The following is a 19,947-nucleotide window of genomic DNA, read 5'->3' on the forward strand; positions in this document are numbered from 1 at the left end:
TCAGAAGGAAAGGGAAGAAGCAGTAGCCATGGCTGAACTCAGAGTTCTAGAAGAAGCTGCTGAAGAAATAGCTTATCATCCTATGTCCAAAATATCTAATGACTCAGAAAGGCATACCCTGCAATTCGTCCTAAAGCAAAGCAAAGCAAAGTCAATGCATGTGCACTGGAAGATTCGGCCTCTGCATGCCAGCCTGCTGAACTCATGCGAGTAGAAAAAGAGGCAGCCGATAACTTTACTGTTGACCCCAGTCCAGTGGACATTTCTCTTTCTTTCAAACCTCTGGCACCTTACCCAGTATTTCAGGTGCCATTAGAGACCAAGCCGCTTCAAGCTCATCAAATCACATTAAACCATCCTGAGACTAGTCGCTTAGCGACCAAGACGCTGGCGCCCAGACTACCAGATGTGAAGCCTTCACTTGCGCTCAACCCAGATTCCATCTTTCAACCCCCAAACTCCAGCGAGGGAGAAGTTCCCATCGCCATGATGCATGGAGGAAATGATGCATCAGAAATCGCTTAGTACCTCAACCTCAGGGACCTCATCAGTACTAGCCTTACGAACGATGATCGCCCAGAAAATGATTGAAGTTGGAAGGCCACCTTCAAGACAAAAGTTCAAACCCTTGGTGTTCCGCCTATGCAAGAACTTGACTTACAAATTAGATGGCTAGGTCCATGTTCTCAAACTGTGTTAAGGGACTCATAACCGTTCATATCTACGAACCAGTCAAAGGCCTTTGTCTCGCATGGGAAAGATTAGAGCAAACATACTGCGGCTCGGAAGTAGTTGAACTTACCTCATTTAAACGACTATACGAATTATCCAATACAGATCGCCAAGGATTCCAGGAATTAAGCAACCTTCTTGAAGTTTGAAATCGTCAAGGGAGACCCGCAGCTACCAGGTCTCAGCTTTCTTGATACCTTCCATGGTGTGGGCCTGATCGTGGAGAAATTAACCCTCAATTTTCAAGATCAATGGGCAACAGCAGGTTCAAAATACAAGGAGCAACATTGAGTTCCCTTTCCACCATTTTCATTCTTCTGTGAGTTCATCAAGGACTTAGCTAGAGCCAAAAACGATCCAAGCTTCAACACTTTGGGGACCAACATCTTTGGCTCTACTAAACAGAGACACAAAACTTTCAGTCCCAGACAGAGAAACCCTAAAGGTTTAATTTCTGTAAAAAAGACAGGGGTTGTGCCCACTAATAACCCAGTCGCTTTCATTGGAAAAGAAAGCCCTAAGGAACCCGATCATCATTGCCCTATCTATGATAAACCATATCCTTTAAGGAAGTGCCGTGTCTTCATAGGAAAGCCCTTTGAGAAACATAAGGAGTTCCTAAGGAGTCGTAATATCTGCTTCAGATGCTGTGCATCCACTGAGCATTTCGCCAGAGACTGTGAGGTTCCAGTCAAGTGTTCTGAATGTAATAGTGATCTACATGTGTCCATTGTTCACCCGGGACCAATCAGGCGGAACCTAGAACCAGTTAGCTTGCGCAAGCCCCATTCCTATCAAGGCAGGGAGAGTCATGGCGGGGAGAGTGCCGACCGACCAACCAACCACTACCATCACACCCATATACACAGACGTATGCGGAGAAGGACTTGTGTGCGGTAAGTCTTGTTCCAAGATTTGCCTCGTGGATGTGTTTCCTTCTGCACAACCAGAGAAGACCATAAGAATGTATGCTATTCTAGATGACCAAAGTAATTGTTCCCTAGCTAGCCCTAAGTTCTTTGATCTGTTCAGGATAGAGGGATAAACTACACCCTACACCCTAGGAACATGCTCTGGTCTTGTGACAACCTCAAAAAGAAGAGCTAATGATTTCACCTTGAAGCCCATCAAAGGAGATAAGAAACTCTCTCTTCCAGCCCTTATTGAGTGTGACGAATTGCCGGACGCAAGGGATGAGATTCCCACACCTGAAGCCACTTAGCATGACCCTCAACTTAGCATCACCCTCATCTCAGGAACATAGCCAGAGAGATTCCTCCCCTTGATAACCATGCCGTGATCTTACTCCTGCTAAGTAGAGACATTCTTGAGGCTCATAAAGGTCCTTGAACTTCGCAATGGCCCTTTCACCGCTCCATATGCCTAGAAACTTACAGTGGGTTGGGTCATCGTGGGGGATGTATGTCTGGACTGAACCCACAGACTCTGCCAAGTACACTCCTTCAGAACTGACGTATTAAGAGGGGGACAAACTTCTTACTTCAGGCAGTGTCCCAACCACTACTATGTGCAAGAGAGCCCCAAGCTGAAAACCAAGACATCCAGAGAGACAGACCCCTTCGTTAGCCAGGAAGAATTAAATAATGAAATTGGGGAAATGGTTTTCCAAGTTACTGCTAAGGATAATACATTAGCTCCTTCAGCGGAAGATAAGGAATTTGTTACCCTCATGGACAGAGAGTTCTTCAAGGATAATACCAAAAGTTGGGTAGCACCTCTGCCCTTTCGATATCCAAGAGTGACCCTTCCAAACAACCGTAAACAAGCAGAATCCAGATTTACCTCGCTAAAAAGATCATTCAAGATTAAACCAGAAATGAAGGAACATTTTCAAGGATAATACCAAAAGTTGGGTAGCACCTCTGCCCTTTCGATATCCAAGAGTGACCTTTCCAAACAACCGCAAACAAGCAGAATCCAGATTTACCTCGCTAAAAAGATCATTCAAGATTAAACCAGAAATGAAGGAACATTTTGTTGCATTTATGCAGAAGATACTTGACAACCGACATGCAGAACTAGAACCATCTTTGGATCATGAAGCAGTAAGATGGTACCTACCATTCTTTGGAGTTTACTATCCACGGAAGCCAGGACAAATCAGGGTGTTCTTCAACTCTAGTGCACAGTGGAAGTACCAGGAGCTGCTGGAGACACAGACGGGCCCTATCCAAGGTTCTGAAGCCTGGGGGCCCCAGTGTGTGTGAATATGACCCGGGGTGTTCGGGCAACAGAGCCTCATGTTACAGCCCGACCCCCCTGCAAAGCCCTGCAAATATACATTAGACCCTGCAGAACATGATGGAAGAGACGGTATCTGGAGTATATTTCCACAGTCCTGGCTCCTGGACGCAGGTCCCCCAAATACGTCATCGATCATTCCAATCTTTCCACAGACATGGAGTTTGACCCCATGGTGAACTACTCCGCCAGGCTTCTCAGCAAGGAAAAACCTGACAAGGCGACCAAAAGAAGCTGGGCTCATAGTCAAGGAGAAGACCATACAGGCTATAAAAGAAGTAGAACCCATAATCAAGATGAAGGCTAAACAGCTTCTACTGAAATAAGTAGGACCTATAGTCCGGGTGAAGGCCATGCAGCCTCTTCTAAAAGGAGTAGAACATCTAAGATAATGGTGGAAGCTAAATGTTCTTCTGATCCTGAATCCCCAAATATTTTAATGCCAGCCACCTTATTGACCCCAAAAATAGGGAATATTCCTGTGCGATCTGGCATTTTCAAAGAGCACAACTTTTATTTTTGGTGGAAGCAGGTAAAACATCTCGCCAGTCAGTTCTGGAAAAGGTGGAGAAGAGAGTATCTCTGCTTCTTGTAAGAACGCAGAAGGTGGCAAGAACCAAGGTCTAATTTAAAGGAAGGAGATTTTGTTCTGTTAAGAGACAAACAAGTTGATCATCTCAACTGGCCTACTGGACTTATTACTAAAGTCGTTTCCAGTTCAGATGGGAAGGTTTGTAAGGTGTAAGAACCACAAGAGGTGGAGTAATCAAGACCTTCTTCCACCCTGTTACAAAAGTTGTGCTACTCATGCCTGCAGAACTTCCAAGTTGATATCCCTTCTACTAAAGATGCTCAACAAGATGCTCAACTAAGACTGTTTCCAGTACCAGCTCTATGGCCCGAACTGAAGACTTATCCTATTTTGATTTGAATAATGTTCATTCCATGTTTCCTTTTCAGGCAGATGGACATTATTTGCATCTGCAAGCTATTTTTTTTATACAATTCCATTGTATGCATATACAGTTGCAAGAAAAAGTATGTGAACCCTTTCGAATGATATGGATTTCTGCACCAATTGGTCATAAAATGTGATCTGATCTTCATCTAAGTCACAACAATAGACGATCACAGTCTGATCAAACTAATAACACACAAAGAATTAAATGTTACCATGTTTTTATTGAACACACCATGTAAACATTCACAGTGCAGGTGGAAAAAGTATGTGAACCCTTGGATTTGCTAACTGGTTGAACCTCCTTTGGCAGCAATAACTTAAACCAAACGTTTCCTGTAGTTGCAGATCAGACATGCACAACGGTCAGGAGTAATTCTTGACCATTCCTCTTTCAGGAATGTTTCAGTTCAGCAATATTCTTGGGCTGTCTGGTGTGAATCGCTTTCTTGAGGTTATGCCACAGCATCTCAATTGGGTTGAGGTCAGGACTCTGACTGGGCCACTCCAGAAGGCATATTTTCTTCTGTTTAAGCCATTCTGTTGTTGATTTACTTCTATGCTTTGGGTCGTTGTTCTGTTGCAATACCCATCTTCTGTTGAGCTTCAGCTGGTGGACAGATGGCCTTAAGTTCTCCTGCAAAATGTCTTGATAAACTTGGGAATTCATTTTTCCTTTGATAATAGCAATCTGTCCAGGCCCTGACGCAGAAAAGCAGCCCCAAACCATTATGCCCCCACCACCATACTTCACAGTTGGGATGAGGTTTTGATGTTGGTGTGCTGTGTCTCTTTCTCCACGCATAGTGTTGTGTGTTTTTTCCAAACAACTCAACTTTGGTTTTATCTGTCCACAGAATATTTTGCCAGTACTGGTGTGGAACATCCAGGTGCTCTTGTGCAAACTGTAAACATGCAGCAATGTTTTTTTTTTGGACAGCAGTGGCTTCCTCTATGGTATCCTCCCATGAAATCCATTCTTGTTTAGTGTTTTACGTATCGTAGATTCGCTAACAGGGATGTTAGTATATGCCAGAGACTTTTGTAAGTCTTTAGCTGACACTCTAGGATTCTTCTTCACCTCATTGAGCAGTCTGTGCTGTGCTCTTGCAGTCATCTTTACAGGACGGCCACTCCTAAAAAGAATAGCAGCAGTGCTGAACTTTCTTCATTTATAGACAATTTGTCTTACCGTGGACTGATGAACAACAAGGCCTTTGGAGATAGTTTTATAACCCTTTCCAACTTTATGCAAGTCAACAATTCTTAATCGTAGGTCTTCTGAGAGCTCTTTTATGCGAGGCATCATTCACATCAGGCAATGCTTCTTGTGAAAAGCAAACCCAGAAATGGTGTGTGTTTTTTATAGGGCAGAGCTGCTCTAACCAACACCTCCAATCTCATCTCATTGATTGGACTCCAGTTGGCTGACACCTCACTCCCATTAGCTCTTGGAGATGTCATTAGTCTAGGGGTTTACATACTTTTTCCACCTGCACTGAGAATGTTTACATGGTGTTTTCAATAAAAACATGGTAACATTTAATTCTTTGTGTGTTATTAGTTTAAGCAGACTGTGATTGTCTATTGTTGTGACTTAGATGAAGATCAGATCACATTTTATGACCAATTTGTGTAGAAATCCATATCATTCCAAAGGGTTCACATACTTTTTTTTCTTGCAACTGTATATAGTAGTATCTACTGATAGCATTCCATTATCTTGCATTGTGTATTGGTATGCTCCTCTCCCACCCACCCCCCTGTTTTCAGGTTGCTAGTTAGTTTAGCCTTGGCACTCCCTGTTTCCCAGTGATGTTTTGCTCATAGTCTGCTCAGCTTCTGAGTAGCAGCATCCATTTTCTGAGCTAGAAGTTTATTGTTGTCATAATTCTTTTACCAGCTGGATTACCCTGCAACATCTTGTAATACAATCTCTGGATTAAAAGGCTACTTGATTAACCCCTGGGTGTCTGATGTGTAAGCTGTAAGTAGAGAAAGTTAAATACAATTCCCGTGCCCATAGAGGTTGCTCTACACAGGTGCGTGATTGTATATAGCTGACTTTCAAAACGCCACACTCTCCATGATACTATATTTCAGAAAGAAATAGAAAAGCAAATGGTGGCTCTCTCACTGTACCACTTCTGGATTGGTGCAAAACCCCTCAGCACTCCCAATTGCTGGTGTGTAATAGTGGTTTAAAACTTGAATAGGGGGTCACTCAAATATCAGGCAAACACACGATATTAAGTATCCACACTAAACTTTATAATTGTGCATAAAAACTACAATAACAAATGCAATTTAAAACATGTCATAAAACACATACAAAAATAAGTAAATATAAACCGCTAGATCCCAATATCTGTAGGTGCTATGACCGTAATGGATGACAGATCAAATGTTTAATCCGAGTAAATGTATCATTTTAAAGGAAAAATACGTTGATTCAAATTTTCACGGTGTCAACAAATCCCAAAAAAGTTGGGACAAGTAGCAATAAGAGGCTGGAAAAAGTAAATTTGAGCATAACAAAGAGCTCGAAGACCAATTAACACTAATTAGGTCAATTGGCAACATGACTGGGTATAAAAAGAGCTTCTCAGAGTGGCAGTGTCTCTCAGAAGCCAAGATGGGTAGAGGATCACCAATTCCCACAATGTTGCGCAGAAAGATAGTGGAGCAATATCAGAAAGGTGTTACCCGGCGAAAAAATTGCAAAGACTTTGCATCTATCATCATCAACTGTGCATAACATCATCCGAAGATTCAGAGAATCTGGAACAATCTCTGTGCGTAAGGGTCAAGGCCGTAAAACCATACTGGATGCCCGTGATCTCCGGGCCCTTAAAAGACACTGCACCACAAACAGGAATGCTACTGTAAAGGAAATCACAGAATGGGCTCAGGAATACTTCCAGAAACCATTGTCAGTGAACACAATCCACCGTGTCATCCGCCGTTGCCAGCTGAAACTCTACAGTGCAAAGAAGAAGCCATTTCTAAGCAAGATCCACAAGCTCAGGCGTTTTCACTGGGCCAGGGAGAATTTAAAATGGAGTGTGGCAAAATGGAAGACTGTTCTGTGGTCAGACGAGTCACGATTTAAAGTTATTTTTGGAAATCTGGGACGCCATGTCATCTGGACCAAAGAGGACAAGGACAACCCAAGTTGTTATCAACGCTCAGTTCAGAAGCCTGCATCTCTGATGGTATGGGGTTGCATGAGTGCATGTGGCATGGGCAGCTTGCATGTCTGGAAAGGCACCAATGCAGAAAAATATATTTAGGTTCTAGAACAACATATGCTCCCATCCAGATGTCATCTCTTTCAGGGAAGACCCTGCATTTTTCAAAAAGATAATGCCAGACCACATTCTGCATCAATCACAACATCATGGCTGCGTAGGAGAAGGATCCGGGTACTGAAATGTCCAGTCTGCAGTCCAGATCTTTCACCTATAGAGAACATTTGGCGCATCATAAAGAGGAAGGTGCAACAAAGAAGGCCCAAGACGATTGAACAGTTAGAGGCCTGTATTAGACAAGAATGAGAGAGCATTCCTATTTCTAAACTTGAGAAACTGGTCTCCTCGGTCCCCAGACGTCTGTTGAGTATTGTAAGAAGAAGGGGAGATGCCACACAGTGGTGAAAATGGCCTTGTCCCAACTTTTTGGGGATTTGTTGACACCATAAAATTCTGATTCAACATATTTTTCCCTTAAAATGGTACATTTTCTCAGTTTAAACTTTTGTTCTGTGATTTATGTTCTATTCTGAATAAAATATTAGAAGTTGGCACCTCCACATTGCATTCAGTTTTTATTCACGATTTGTATAGTGTCCCAACTTTTTTTGAATCCGGTTTGTACAAGGAATTGGCACTCCAATACACCCTTTATTACACATAAAGGAGGGCATCATACACACCCTTGAAAAAGTATGATTGATGGCCTGCTGGTGACCCGTAAAAACAGTAGGGGTGAGGGCCTGCTGCTGATCTGACCATGGAGAAAATTATGGGCGAGGGCCTGCTGCTGAGCTGACAATCCAAAAAATTTATGGTTGCAGGTCTGCTACTGAGCTGACTCTCTAAAACATTAGGAGCGAGTGCCTGCTGCTGATCTGACCATGGAAAAAATTTAGGGGCGAGGGCCTGCTGGTGACCAGACCATCTAAAACATTATGGGCGAGGGCCTGCTGCTAAGCTGATTATCTAAAACATTAGGGGTGAGGGCTTGCTGCCGAGCTGACCTTCTAAAACATTATGGGGGAGGGCCTGCTGCTGAGCTGACCATCTAAAACATTAGGGATGAGGGTCTGCTGCTGAGCTGACCCTCTAAAACATTAGGAGAAAGGGCAGCCTAATAATCATGCTGATATGATGGAGGAGGACGACGAGAAAAGGAAGATTGAACCATATACACTTCTTTGTGGTGTAAGGGTTGCATGTGAATACAGTGTATTTAATGCACCATAAAAGCCACATTTAAAATGCCTTTGTGTTCAGCCACTTTCCTCTGGTGAAGTAGAGAAGTCAGGGGCAATCCAGGTCTTGTTCATTTTGATAAGAGTCAACCTGTCAGCATTTTCAGTTGACAGTTGGATGCGCTTATCAGTTATTATACCCGCTCTGACAAAATGCTAGCATCAGGGCAGGCCAGCACCTCCAAGGCGTAGAACACCCAAGCTTGGACACCCAATAGTTGTAAGGCACAGGGGAATCTTTGAGGATGCTGACACTGTCTGCTACATACTCCTTCACCATCTAACAAAACTTATTTCTCCTTGTGACACTAGGCCGCGCATCAGGGTGAGGTTGCTGGTGGGGTGTCATGAAACTGTCCCAGGCCTCGGAGAGTGTTGCTTTTCCTCTGTTGGAACTGGTGTGTGTTCCCCTCGTCTCCCCTCCTCGGTTGCCCAAAGAACTATGTACTCTGCTGCCAGCGTTGTCAGCTGGAAATTTTTTAAATTTTTTGCCACAAGGACCTTCTGGTATTGCACCATTTTGCTAGTCCTCTCCACCACAGTAATGAGAGATGAGAAGTTCTTTTTGTGGGGTGTCGAGAAGGGTGAACAACCAGTAATCGGTGTTGGCCAAATTGCATATAACGCGAGGGTCACGGGAAAGGCAGCATAACATAAAGTCAGCCATGTGTGCCAGAGTCCCAACACACAAGACTTCGCTGTCCTCATCAGGAGGATGACTCTCAATCTCCTCATCCTCTTCCTCCTCTTTGGCCCATCCACGCTGAACAGATTGAATGAACCTGCTGTGGGTACTACCTACTGTAGCGGAGGCAACCGTCTCCTGACTCCTCCTCTTAATCATTCAATTCATGCTGAGAAGATGAACTGAGGGTCGTCTAGCTATCACCCTGTGTACTGTCTTCCCCCATTTCCACCTCTTCCACATGCAAAGTGTCCTCCTTCATTGTGAGCAGCGAGTATTTCAGTAGACACAGAAGTGGAATGGCTAAGCTGATAATAGCGGCATCATCTGTGTTGATTCCTCAAAGTTGCATAAAACCTCACAGTGGTCAGACATCCATACCCACTCGTCGCTTATGAAGAGTGGAAGCTGACTGGAAAGGCGACGACCATGTTGAAGCTGGTATTCCACTACTGCCCTCTGCTGCTCACAAAGCCTGGCCAACATGTGTAATGTGGAGTTCCAGCACATGCTTACCTCGCACAACAGTCAGTGAGCTGGTAATTGCAAGTGCTGCTGCAGAGTTGCCAGATCGACGGCAGCTGTAGATGACTTTCGAAAATGGGCAGACACGCGGCTCACCTTCACCAGTAGCTCAGGCAAATTGGGGTAGGTTTTGAGAAACCGCTGAACCACTAAGTTGAACACGTGGGCTAGGTATGGTATGTGTGTGAGCTTGCCGAGCTCCAAAGCCGCCATCAAGTTACGGACATTATTAGACACAACCATGCCTGGTTGTAGGTTGAGTGGCGAGAGCCACAGCTCAGTCTGGTCCATTATATCCTGCCACAGCTCTGCGGCGGTGTGCTGTTTGTCACCTAAACATATTTGTTTAAGCATGGCCTGTTGCTGCTTTTTAACTGCAGTGCTACACTGCTTCCAGCTACTGACTGATGGCTGACTGGTGCTGCAAGATGATAATTCAGAGGTGGAAGTGGAGGAGGAGGTGGAGGAAGAGAAGGGGGGGTTGCAGCCACTAATGTAGGTGGTGGCGGAAATCCTGATGGAAGTAGGGCCCGCAATGCTTGGCGTCAGTAGCACCTATACCATGCCAGAGTACGACTCACTCCCATCCTCTACAACATTCACCCAGTGTGCCGTCAGTGAAACATAGCATCCCTGGCCACAAGCACTTGTCCATGTGTCAGTCATTTAGTGGACTTTTCCAATAACTGCGTTGGTCAGGGCACGGGTGATGTTACGGGACACATGCTGGTGTAAGGCGGGGATGGCACACCAGGCAAAATAGTGGCGGCTGGGGATTGAGTAACGAGGGACGGCTGCCACCATCAGGCTGCGGAAAGCCTCAGTGTTTACAAGCCTAAATGGAAAAATTTCCAGGGCCAGCAATTTGGAGAGGTGCACATTTAGTGCTATGGCCTGTAGGTGGGTGGCTGGTTATTTGCGTTTTCGTTCAAAGAACTGGGGTATGGACATGTACTTAAGTGGATGTGCTAGCTGATGGTGCTTGGCAAGGTCCAGGTGTAGGGCGGGAGGCATCCGGGCCTGCGTCTTGGACAAGGGATTGGCCAGCACGTAACACAGGGGAAGAGGAGGCAGTGGTGTGATCTGCAGACACTGATTGTGGACCATGGTGTTCGGACCACCTATTAGGGTGCTTTGATGCCATGAGGCAGATCATGCTGGTGGTGGTGAGGTTGCTAATGTTCATGTCCCTGCTCATTTTGGTACAGTACAGGTTGCAAATGACAATTCTTTTATCGTCCGCACTTTCCTCAAAAAAGCACCAGACAGTGGAAGACCTAGCCCTTGGCAATGGAGATTGCCGCAAGGGGGTGCTTCGGGGAACAGTTGCAGGCCTGTTAGCTGTGGCCCGCCTTCTCTCTTTTGCCACCCCACTGCCTCTTCCAGCCTGTTGTGATGCTGAAGATCCCTCCCCCTCTGTACTGCTGTCTTTGCTCGGTTTGCAACCTTCCTAGGTTGGGTCAGTGATTTCATTGTCCACCACCTCCTCTTCCACTTCCTCCCTCTGGTCATCCTCCTGACTTGTTGACCTAACAACAACTTCACTTATTGACAACTGTGTCTCATCCTCTTAAGACACTAATTGCCGTTCCCCACCGTCATCTTCTTGTGGTGACTGGTGTGACTTCGGGAGTGGTGTCCTGCACAGCCCTGCAAACTGGGAAATGAAGCTAGGTATTGTGGATGAGTGTTTTTCTTTTGCTCTGGCAGCAGGCATAGTTTCACCGTGCCCAGGGCCATGATGGCCATATAAAACTAAATAAACCAACACTCTACCTAGGGCATCATATAATCATCGAGGGAGTGATCGGCCTTTCTATGGGAAGAAAATTCAGAATATAGAGAGGCCGTGCGATGTCAGACGGGCGGCGCATGCGCCGTCCGTACTATAAGACATGTGCGTCATTATCAGCCGCCCATAAGAAGCCCCGCATTCGGACACGTTAACGCACCCGCTCCAATCTCGTTACAAGTCACCGTTGGTCACTAGCTTGGGCACCGCCCAGACATCACATGATCGGCCTGGTCAGGTCCTAAAACAAATCATACCATTGATGTCATTGTCATGTCTCCATACAGCTTCTCATAAATGTGTGCTAATTAATTCATATAGGGTTTGTCCTGTATTAAAACATGGTCAATTAGCGCCATCTTCTGACCACTTCCATATTGTTCTCTGTGTATGTTCAGCCTCTTTTGTTACTCCTCCCCTTTGTGACCTCACTTATCTACAAGAAGGGGTGTAGTTTCTAGAAGTTGCCATGTTCCTTCACATGCTCTGCTGTACAAGATTATCTAAACTTCTACTATAGGCTGCATAGCTGGTAAGGCATTATTTCTTGCTGTTCTTTCATGCCTATGTGATTATTACTAGCTATAGACATGCATTATGTGTATTTCTGTGTAGGCAGCTAGTTAGCAGTTCAGATGTAAAGTAAGGGCCTAGTCAGCTACCCTTGCAGACATGTTGTATGCTGTTCTATGATATGTATATTTGCAGTTCATGTACTTATTGCATTCTTTATATTACTGGTTCACAGTTTCACACCAACTTACTTCCACTCATTAAAGCTACAGATCATTACCTGGTCTCAATTTACTGAGTAGTAGGAGGGTGTTTATCTGCCTGCCAAGTCCATATACACCCCAGGGGTACACGTGGTAACGAGGACAGGACAGTGAAACGGCTGCGACCTGGCGAGTGGGAAATAAGATACAGACTTCAGAGGCCGCTATCCCACCACGCAGCTACCTGCATATGAGAACACAGCAGTCTCCTCACAGTCAAGATCCTGAACAGCAGCATCATGTCACAAAGCCAAACTTCTTACAAGACAAGGTCTAAGGCCAGTCGCTCTGCAAGGTCCTCAGCAGTCAGCAATGCCACCGCCATTGCACGTGCAGAAGCGGAGGCAGCAAAAGCACGCGCTGCCTTTGCAGAGCAAGAGATGCAACTAAAGCTACATCAAGCGACATTTGAAGCTGAGAAGGCAAGTCAGCAAGCAGCACTGGAGAAGCTCTCAGCGCAGAAGGAAGCTGCTGCAGCCATTGCCAAAGCAGAGGCCCTGGAAGCACTCTTTTACCCAGACGACGAAAGATGCAGCGGTCCAGCCAACCTAGATCTCATCCTTCAAGATTCCCTGCAGCGCACTTCAGAGTATGTCCATCGACATTCCAGAATGATCGACACTCTCCAGCCGACAGAAGATCTTCAACAAGACCTCATCTACGGATTTCATCGAACTCGCCTCACAGCAAACCCAGAAGTCCAGGATAAGTCTCTAACCCGCAGGCCAGAGGACAATCCAGGAAATGAACTAAGTAGGGACCACCCGCCTTCTCATCAGGAGTTCCAGCCTGCGCATAATGTTCCAGAAACATCCTTTTTTGTGCCTAGAAGGTATGATACAGTCCAACCTAAAAGAGAGACTACTGACAGGAATGATTATACACCATTTTCTCACTATCGCAACACACTGCCAGCTTACTCTCCTCCTGATCAAACCAGCATGGACATTGTTAAGTTCCTCACAAGGCGTGAGCTGGTTGCCAAGGGACTTGGGAAGTTTGATGATCACCCTGAGAGTTATAGGGCCTGGCGTTTTTCCTTTAAAGGGATTCTGTCACCAGTTTTTGACCCCCCACATTCAAAAATATGGTTATGTGCATGGTGCCCTTGTAATTCCTAATGTGGTCTTATAAACTAAATCTGTGTGCTCATTTAGTGTAAAAAACATTTTATCTAACCTGTCATTCATCAGATTAAGGTGCCCAGGAGGACGCTCATGTCTCCAAGATGGCGCCCGCCGCCGCCGCCGTTCGTGCCCAGCTCCTCCTTTGCTTTCTGAAGCGATGTGCCAAGCTCCTCCTTTGCTTTCTGAAGCGATGTGCCCAGCTCCTTCTTTGTAGTCCTGCTCCAACGGTCTTCAATCTGCCCAAGGGGTGGCGTTTCACCTCTCTTGCGCCCAGCCAGCCTCCCCCAACTGCCACTTTGAAGCGCAGCCCAGCTCATGAATATTCAGTTTGCTGGGCGGCTTCTGCGGTCCCCGCTCTGAAGCGCTGCGCTTAACAGTGCCCGGCGCATGCGCCGGATCTTGTGGAGTCCGGTACAGTAAGCGCCGCCCAGCTCATCAATATTCACTTCGCTGGGCGGCGCTTACTGTCCCCGACTTCACAAGATCCGGCGCATGCGCAGGGCACTGTTCAGCGCAGCGCTTCAGAGCGGGGACCGCAGAAGCCGCCCAGCAAACTGAATATTCATGAGCTGGGCGGCGCTTCAAAGCGGCTGTTGGGGGGAGGCTGGCTGGGCGCAAGAGAGGTGAAACGCCGCCCCTTGGGCAGATTGAAGACCGTTGGAGCAGGACTGCAAAGGAGGAGCTGGGCACATCGCTTCAGAAAGCAAAGGAGGAGCTGGGCACATCGCTTCAGAAAGCAAAGGAGGAGCTGGGCACGAACGGCGGCGGGCGGCATCTTGGAGACATGAGCGTCCTCCTGGGCACCTTAATCTGATGAATGACAGGTTAGATAAAACGTTTTTTACACTAAATGAGCACACAGATTTAGCTTATAAGACCACATTAGGAATCACAAGGGCACCATGCACATAACCATACTTTTGAATGTGGGGGTCAAAAACTGGTGACAGAATCCCTTTAAGAACACAATCAAAGACGTTGGACTATCCACCAGTGAAGAGATAGACCTCTTAGCTAAGTGGCTAGGGACGGCATCTGCTGAGCATGTAAAAAGAAACAAGTCCATTAATATAAGAAACCCAGATATCGGACTAAAAATGGTTTGGGACAGACTTGACGAATGTTATGGTTCAGCAGAGGCAATAGAAAACTCTTTCTTTAAAAGGATAGAAGATTTCCCTAGAATAGCTCCTAAAGGCTTCCAGAAACTTAGGGAACTTAGTGGCTTATTAATGGAACTACAAGTAGCCAAATCTGAAGGTGATCTGTCGGGACTCACATTATTTGACACTGCCAGGGGTGTTAACCTCATAGTACAAAATTTAACCCCCGGCTTACAAAATGAGTGGGTCAAATGTAGTTCTAACTATAAGAAAAAACACAATGTTTCATTTCCTCCATTTTCTGTGTTTGTAGACTTCATACGTGACCAGGCTAAGATAAGAAATGATCCTAGTTTTGATTTTACACTGGCATGTACTTCTGTTCCAGGTCTTCCTTCAGGTAGAGCTTCAGTGGCGGTTCACAAGACTGAACTGTTCCCTTCAGACTCTCTCCACAGGTCTGCTGGTTCCTACCATGCAACAAACAAAGTTAGAAACCCTGGTAAGCAGTGTCCTATACACCGAAAACCACATTCTCTCCTGACATGTAGGGGCTTTAGAGAAAAACCCATCGAGGAGTGTAAAGCCTTCCTTAGAGAAAATAACATCTGCTACAAGTGCTGTTCTTCAACCACTAATTTAGCCAAAGACTGCAAGGTTAGTGAAAAGTGTAAAGAATGTGATAGCATTACATCCTGGACCAGCTCCATGGACTTTACAACACGCTTACAATACTGTTCAGCATGGTGGAGAGGAGGGTAACACTGCTGTCGCTACCCTGGAGGTCACTCCACAGTGCACTGAGATCTGCAAAGGATCCATAAGTGGAAGATCCTGTTCCAAAATATGTCTAGTCCGAGTCTACCCAACAGGACAAAGAGACAAAGCAGTCAAAATGTATGCCATTCTAGATGACCAGAGCAATAGGTCTCTAGCCACCTCAACCTATTTTGACATATTCAACATTAAAAGCCCCAGCTTCCCATACTCACTAAGGACTTGTGCGGGATTTGTGGAGACGGCGGGGAGAAGAGCATCCGGTTTCCAAGTTGAAGCGATGAACGGCGAGATCAGCTTGCCCTTACCAACTCTAATAGATCAAATTCCTGATCACAGATTTGAAATTCCTACTCCAGATGTTGCAATGCATCATGCACACCTAAAGCATATAGCCCACCTGATCCCAGGACTTGACCCACAGGCTAAGATAATATTGCTACTCGGGAGAGACATTCTACGAATCCATAAAGTGAGATAGCACATAAATGGTCCTGGCAACGCTCCTTATGCTCAAAGGCTGGATCTAGGATGGGTCTTAATAGGAGAAGTCTTCCTTGGGAGTGTGCACAAGCCAGAGTCAGTTCATAATATGTTTACAAGCACACTAGCCAGTGAACGCCCCTCACTTTTCCAACCATGTGTCAGCAACTTCCTCATAAAGGGGCTACCGTGTGCTTCCCATCTACCTTGTTCCTTTACAGATGTCTCTAGTGACAGCGACCAAGACCACTTAGGATGCACTGTCTTCTAAAGGACAGAAGATGACAATCAGGTGGCACTATCTATCGAAGACAAGCTGTTCTTGGAAATAATGGAACAAGATTTCGTGAAGGACAGAACTAACAGTTGGGTTGCGCCTCTTCCCTTCAGAACTCCAAGGCCACGCCTACCTAACAACAAGGTACAAGTACTTAAACGTTTCTCTTCTCTTAGACGTAACTTCCAAAGAAGGCCAGAGATGAGAGAACACTTCTTTTCTTTCATGCAGAGAATATTTGAGAACAATCATGTAGAGATTGCACCACCCCTTGAAGCTCATGAAGAATGCTGGCACCTCCCAATTTTCGGAGTATATCATCCCAAAAAACCAGGTCAGATCAGAGTCGTGTTTGACTCTAGTGCTAAATATGAAAGCATCTCCTTAAACGATGTACTCCTGACTGGCCCTGACCTAAATAACAAACTGCTAGGGGTACTCCTCCGTTTCCACAAGGATTCTGTCGGTCTTATTGCGGATATCCAACAGATGTTTCACTGCTTCCTTGTTAGAGAGAAGGATAGAAACTTCCTCAGATTCTTCTGGTTTAAAGACAATGACCCTTTAAAAGATGTCATAGAGTACCGCATGAGAGTACACATTTTCGGGAACAGCCCCTCACCTGCTGTTGCTATTTACGGGCTCAGACGTTCTGCTCAGGAAGGAGAAAGAGAATATGGGTCAGATACAAGACAGTTTGTAGAAAAAGACTTCTATGTAGATGACTGTTTGAAATCTTTACCTTCCAGTGATTCTGCAATCAGTCTCCTCAAAAGAGCCCAGGACATGCTCGCCTGTTCCAATTTGAGACTCCACAAGATTGCTTCAAACAGCAAAGAGGTTATGGAAGCCTTCCCTACTGAAGACCATTCCAATGACCTAAGAGATTTGGACCTGGGGTCAGATACTTTACCTGTCCAACGCAGCCTTGGACTTCTATGGGACTTGAAATCCGATACCTTCACCTTTCAAGTTAGCAAGGAAGAAAAGCCTTTCACCCGCAGAGGCGTCCTGTCTGCAATCAACAGCCTGTATGATCCTTTGGGTTTTGTAGCTCCTGTCACTATCCAAGGTAAGGCCTTGCTTAGAGATTTAGAGATTTCTACTGACTGGGATGTTCCATTATCCCCTGAAAAGAAGAATATGTGGGTAGAATGGAGAAACTCCCTGACATCTCTGTCTAGCCTTAATGTCTCACGCCCATATGCTCCTGTGCCATCTACTGATGTCCAAGACCATACACTCTGCGTATTTTCTGATGCTTCTGTTAAAGCTATATCTGCTGTAGCTTATCTCAGAACCGTGGACACTAACGGACAATACCACGTTGGGTTTATCATGGGCAAGGCAAAACTCGCACCACAACCTGAACACACTATACCCAGACTTGAACTTTGTGCTGCAGTCTTGGCCGTCGAGATGGCCGAGCTAATCACATCTGAGATAGACATTGATCTTAAAAAGGTTGAATTCTACACAGACAGCAAGGTGGTCTTGGGTCATTATCTATAATGAATCCAGACGATTCTATGTTTATGTCAATAACAGAGTGCTTCGGATTAGGAAATCCACCTGTCCAGAACAATGGCATTATGTGCCTACCGACAATAATCCTGCAGACCATGCTACAAGAGCTGTTGCAGCAAGTCGTCTCAAAAACACAACCTGGCTCACTGGTCCTGCATTCTTACGTAATCCAGGTTCAGCTGTTCACCAGAACAACATATGCGAACTAGTGGACGAAGACTCGGACATTGAGATCCGTCCCAAAGTGTCTGCACTTCACACAGTGACATCATTCGACTCCGTTGGTTCTCATCGCTTTAAAAGATTCTCTACTTGGAAATCGCTTGTACGAGCCATTACCTGTCTAGCCCACATAGCTCGTGCTTTTAAAGAGACCAATTGTAATGATGTTAGGCAGTGTAAAGGCTGGCACCACTGCCAAGAGGTTTACACTGTGACAGAATTCCAGCAGTCAAAGAAAATCATTATTTATACCATACAACATGAAGTTAAAGACTGACTGCATCACCAACCATAAGTCTATCCCTAAAAGTAGCTCTTTAAAAAAGCTTGACCCATTCCTGGACGAGGACGGTCTACTGAGAGTCGGAGGTAGTCTTAAACAAGCAAGTCTCGAGCTCAAGGAAAGAAACCCTCTGATAATTCCTGGGAATCATCACGTTACTACTTTGATTGTACAATACTATCACATCCAAGTGAAGCACCAAGGAAGACTGTTTACGGAAGGAGCTCTACATACTGCTGGATTGTGGATAGTTGGGGCGAAGAGACGTGTGAGTAGCATTATCTTCAAATGCGTCATGTGTCGTAAACTTCGTGGTATGTTACAGACACAGAAAATGGCAAATCTACCTGTTGATAGACTCAGTATGGATCCTCCTTTCACCAACGTTGGATTTGATGTATTTGGACCCTGGTCTGCCACAACACGTCAAACTAGAGGAGGCCAAGCAAACAGCAAACACTGGGCAGTCTTATTCACGTGTATGACCATCAGAGCTGTTCACATTGAAGTCATCGAATCGATGGATACCTCAAGCTTTATCAACGCTCTTAGACGTTTTATTGCAATCAGGGGTCCTGTAAAGCACATTCGCTCTGACAGAGGATCCAATTTTGTTGGAGCAGCTAAATAACTACAGATCTCCTCCAATATTGATGGCAAGAGTGTGGAGAGATACCTGAGAGACCAGGATTGCACTTGGACTTTTAACCCACCTCACTCCTCTCATATGGGTGGAGCTTGGGAGAGGATGATTGGTATAGCCCGCAGAATCCTGGATTCCATCTTCTTACAAGTAGGAACTGCTAGACTCACTCACGAGAGCCTTGTAACCTTCATGGCTGAAGTCACAGTCATCATCAATGCTAGACCTTTGACTCCAGTTCTGAGCGATCCAGAGGAACCATTCCTTCTCACTCCTGCAACCCTCCTTACCCAGAAGATTGGGAAAGTGAGTACTCCTCCTGGTGAGTTCAGCACCAAAGATCCTTATAAACATCAATGGAGACAAGTACTGTGCCTTGCCAATACATTTTGGGACAGGTGGAAGAAACAGTACATATCCACTTTACAACCACGGACCAAATGGCAAACTGTCAGGCCCAACCTGAAACTTGGGGATGTTTTTCTTCTAAAGGACAGTCAGTTGCAAAGAAATGAGTGGCCCCTAGGACTTGTCACAAAGACATTTCCAAGCGAGGATGGGAATGTCCGTAAAGTGGAAGTAAAGGTCTGCAGCTCACAAGAGACCAAGCTGTTCCTTAGACCAGTGTGTGAACTCATTCTCCTGTTATCTCCTGATGACTGATAGTGGTATTAATCAATACCAGATGGGGAGTGTCATGTCTCCATACAGCTTCTCATAAATGTGTGCTAATTAATTCATATAGGGTTTGTCCTGTATTAAAACATGGTCAATTAGCGCCATCTTCTGACCACTTCCATATTGTTCTCTGTGTATGTTCAGCCTCTTTTGTTACTCCTCCCCTTTGTGACCTCACTTATCTACAAGAAGGGGTGTAGTTTCTAGAAGTTGCCATGTTCCTTCACATGCTCTGCTGTACAAGATTATCTAAACTTCTACTATAGGCTGCATAGCCGGTAAGGCATTATTTCTTGCTGTTCTTTCATGCCTATGTGATTATTACTAGCTATAGACATGCATTATGTGTATTTCTGTGTAGGCAGCTAGTTAGCAGTTCAGATGTAAAGTAAGGGCCTAGTCAGCTACCCTTGCAGACATGTTGTATGCTGTTCTATGATATGTATATTTGCAGTTCATGTACTTATTGCATTCTTTATGTTACTGGTTCACAGTTTCACACCAACTTACTTCCGCTCATTAAAGCTACAGATCATTACCTGGTCTCAATTTACTGAGTAGTAGGAGGGTGTTTATCTGCCTGCCAAGTCCATATACACCCCAGG

The 19,947-nt window shown here is 45.3% G+C and overlaps 1 protein-coding gene across 1 annotated transcript in view; it reads left to right on the forward strand.

Annotated features, from left to right (window-relative positions):
• Nucleotides 1-19,542: 19,542 nt before the first annotated feature.
• Nucleotides 19,543-19,947, forward strand: part of FMOD (fibromodulin) — a 57,550-nt gene continuing 57,145 nt past the window's right edge. Inside the window, exon 1 of the mRNA XM_044286774.1 lies at nucleotides 19,543-19,620. The gene's annotated coding sequence lies outside the window, so the exon portion shown is untranslated. The remainder of the gene's footprint in view (nucleotides 19,621-19,947) is intronic.

The sequence above is a fragment of the Bufo gargarizans genome, chromosome 3, assembly GCF_014858855.1.
Source record: "Bufo gargarizans isolate SCDJY-AF-19 chromosome 3, ASM1485885v1, whole genome shotgun sequence".
Taxonomy (NCBI): domain Eukaryota; kingdom Metazoa; phylum Chordata; class Amphibia; order Anura; family Bufonidae; genus Bufo; species Bufo gargarizans.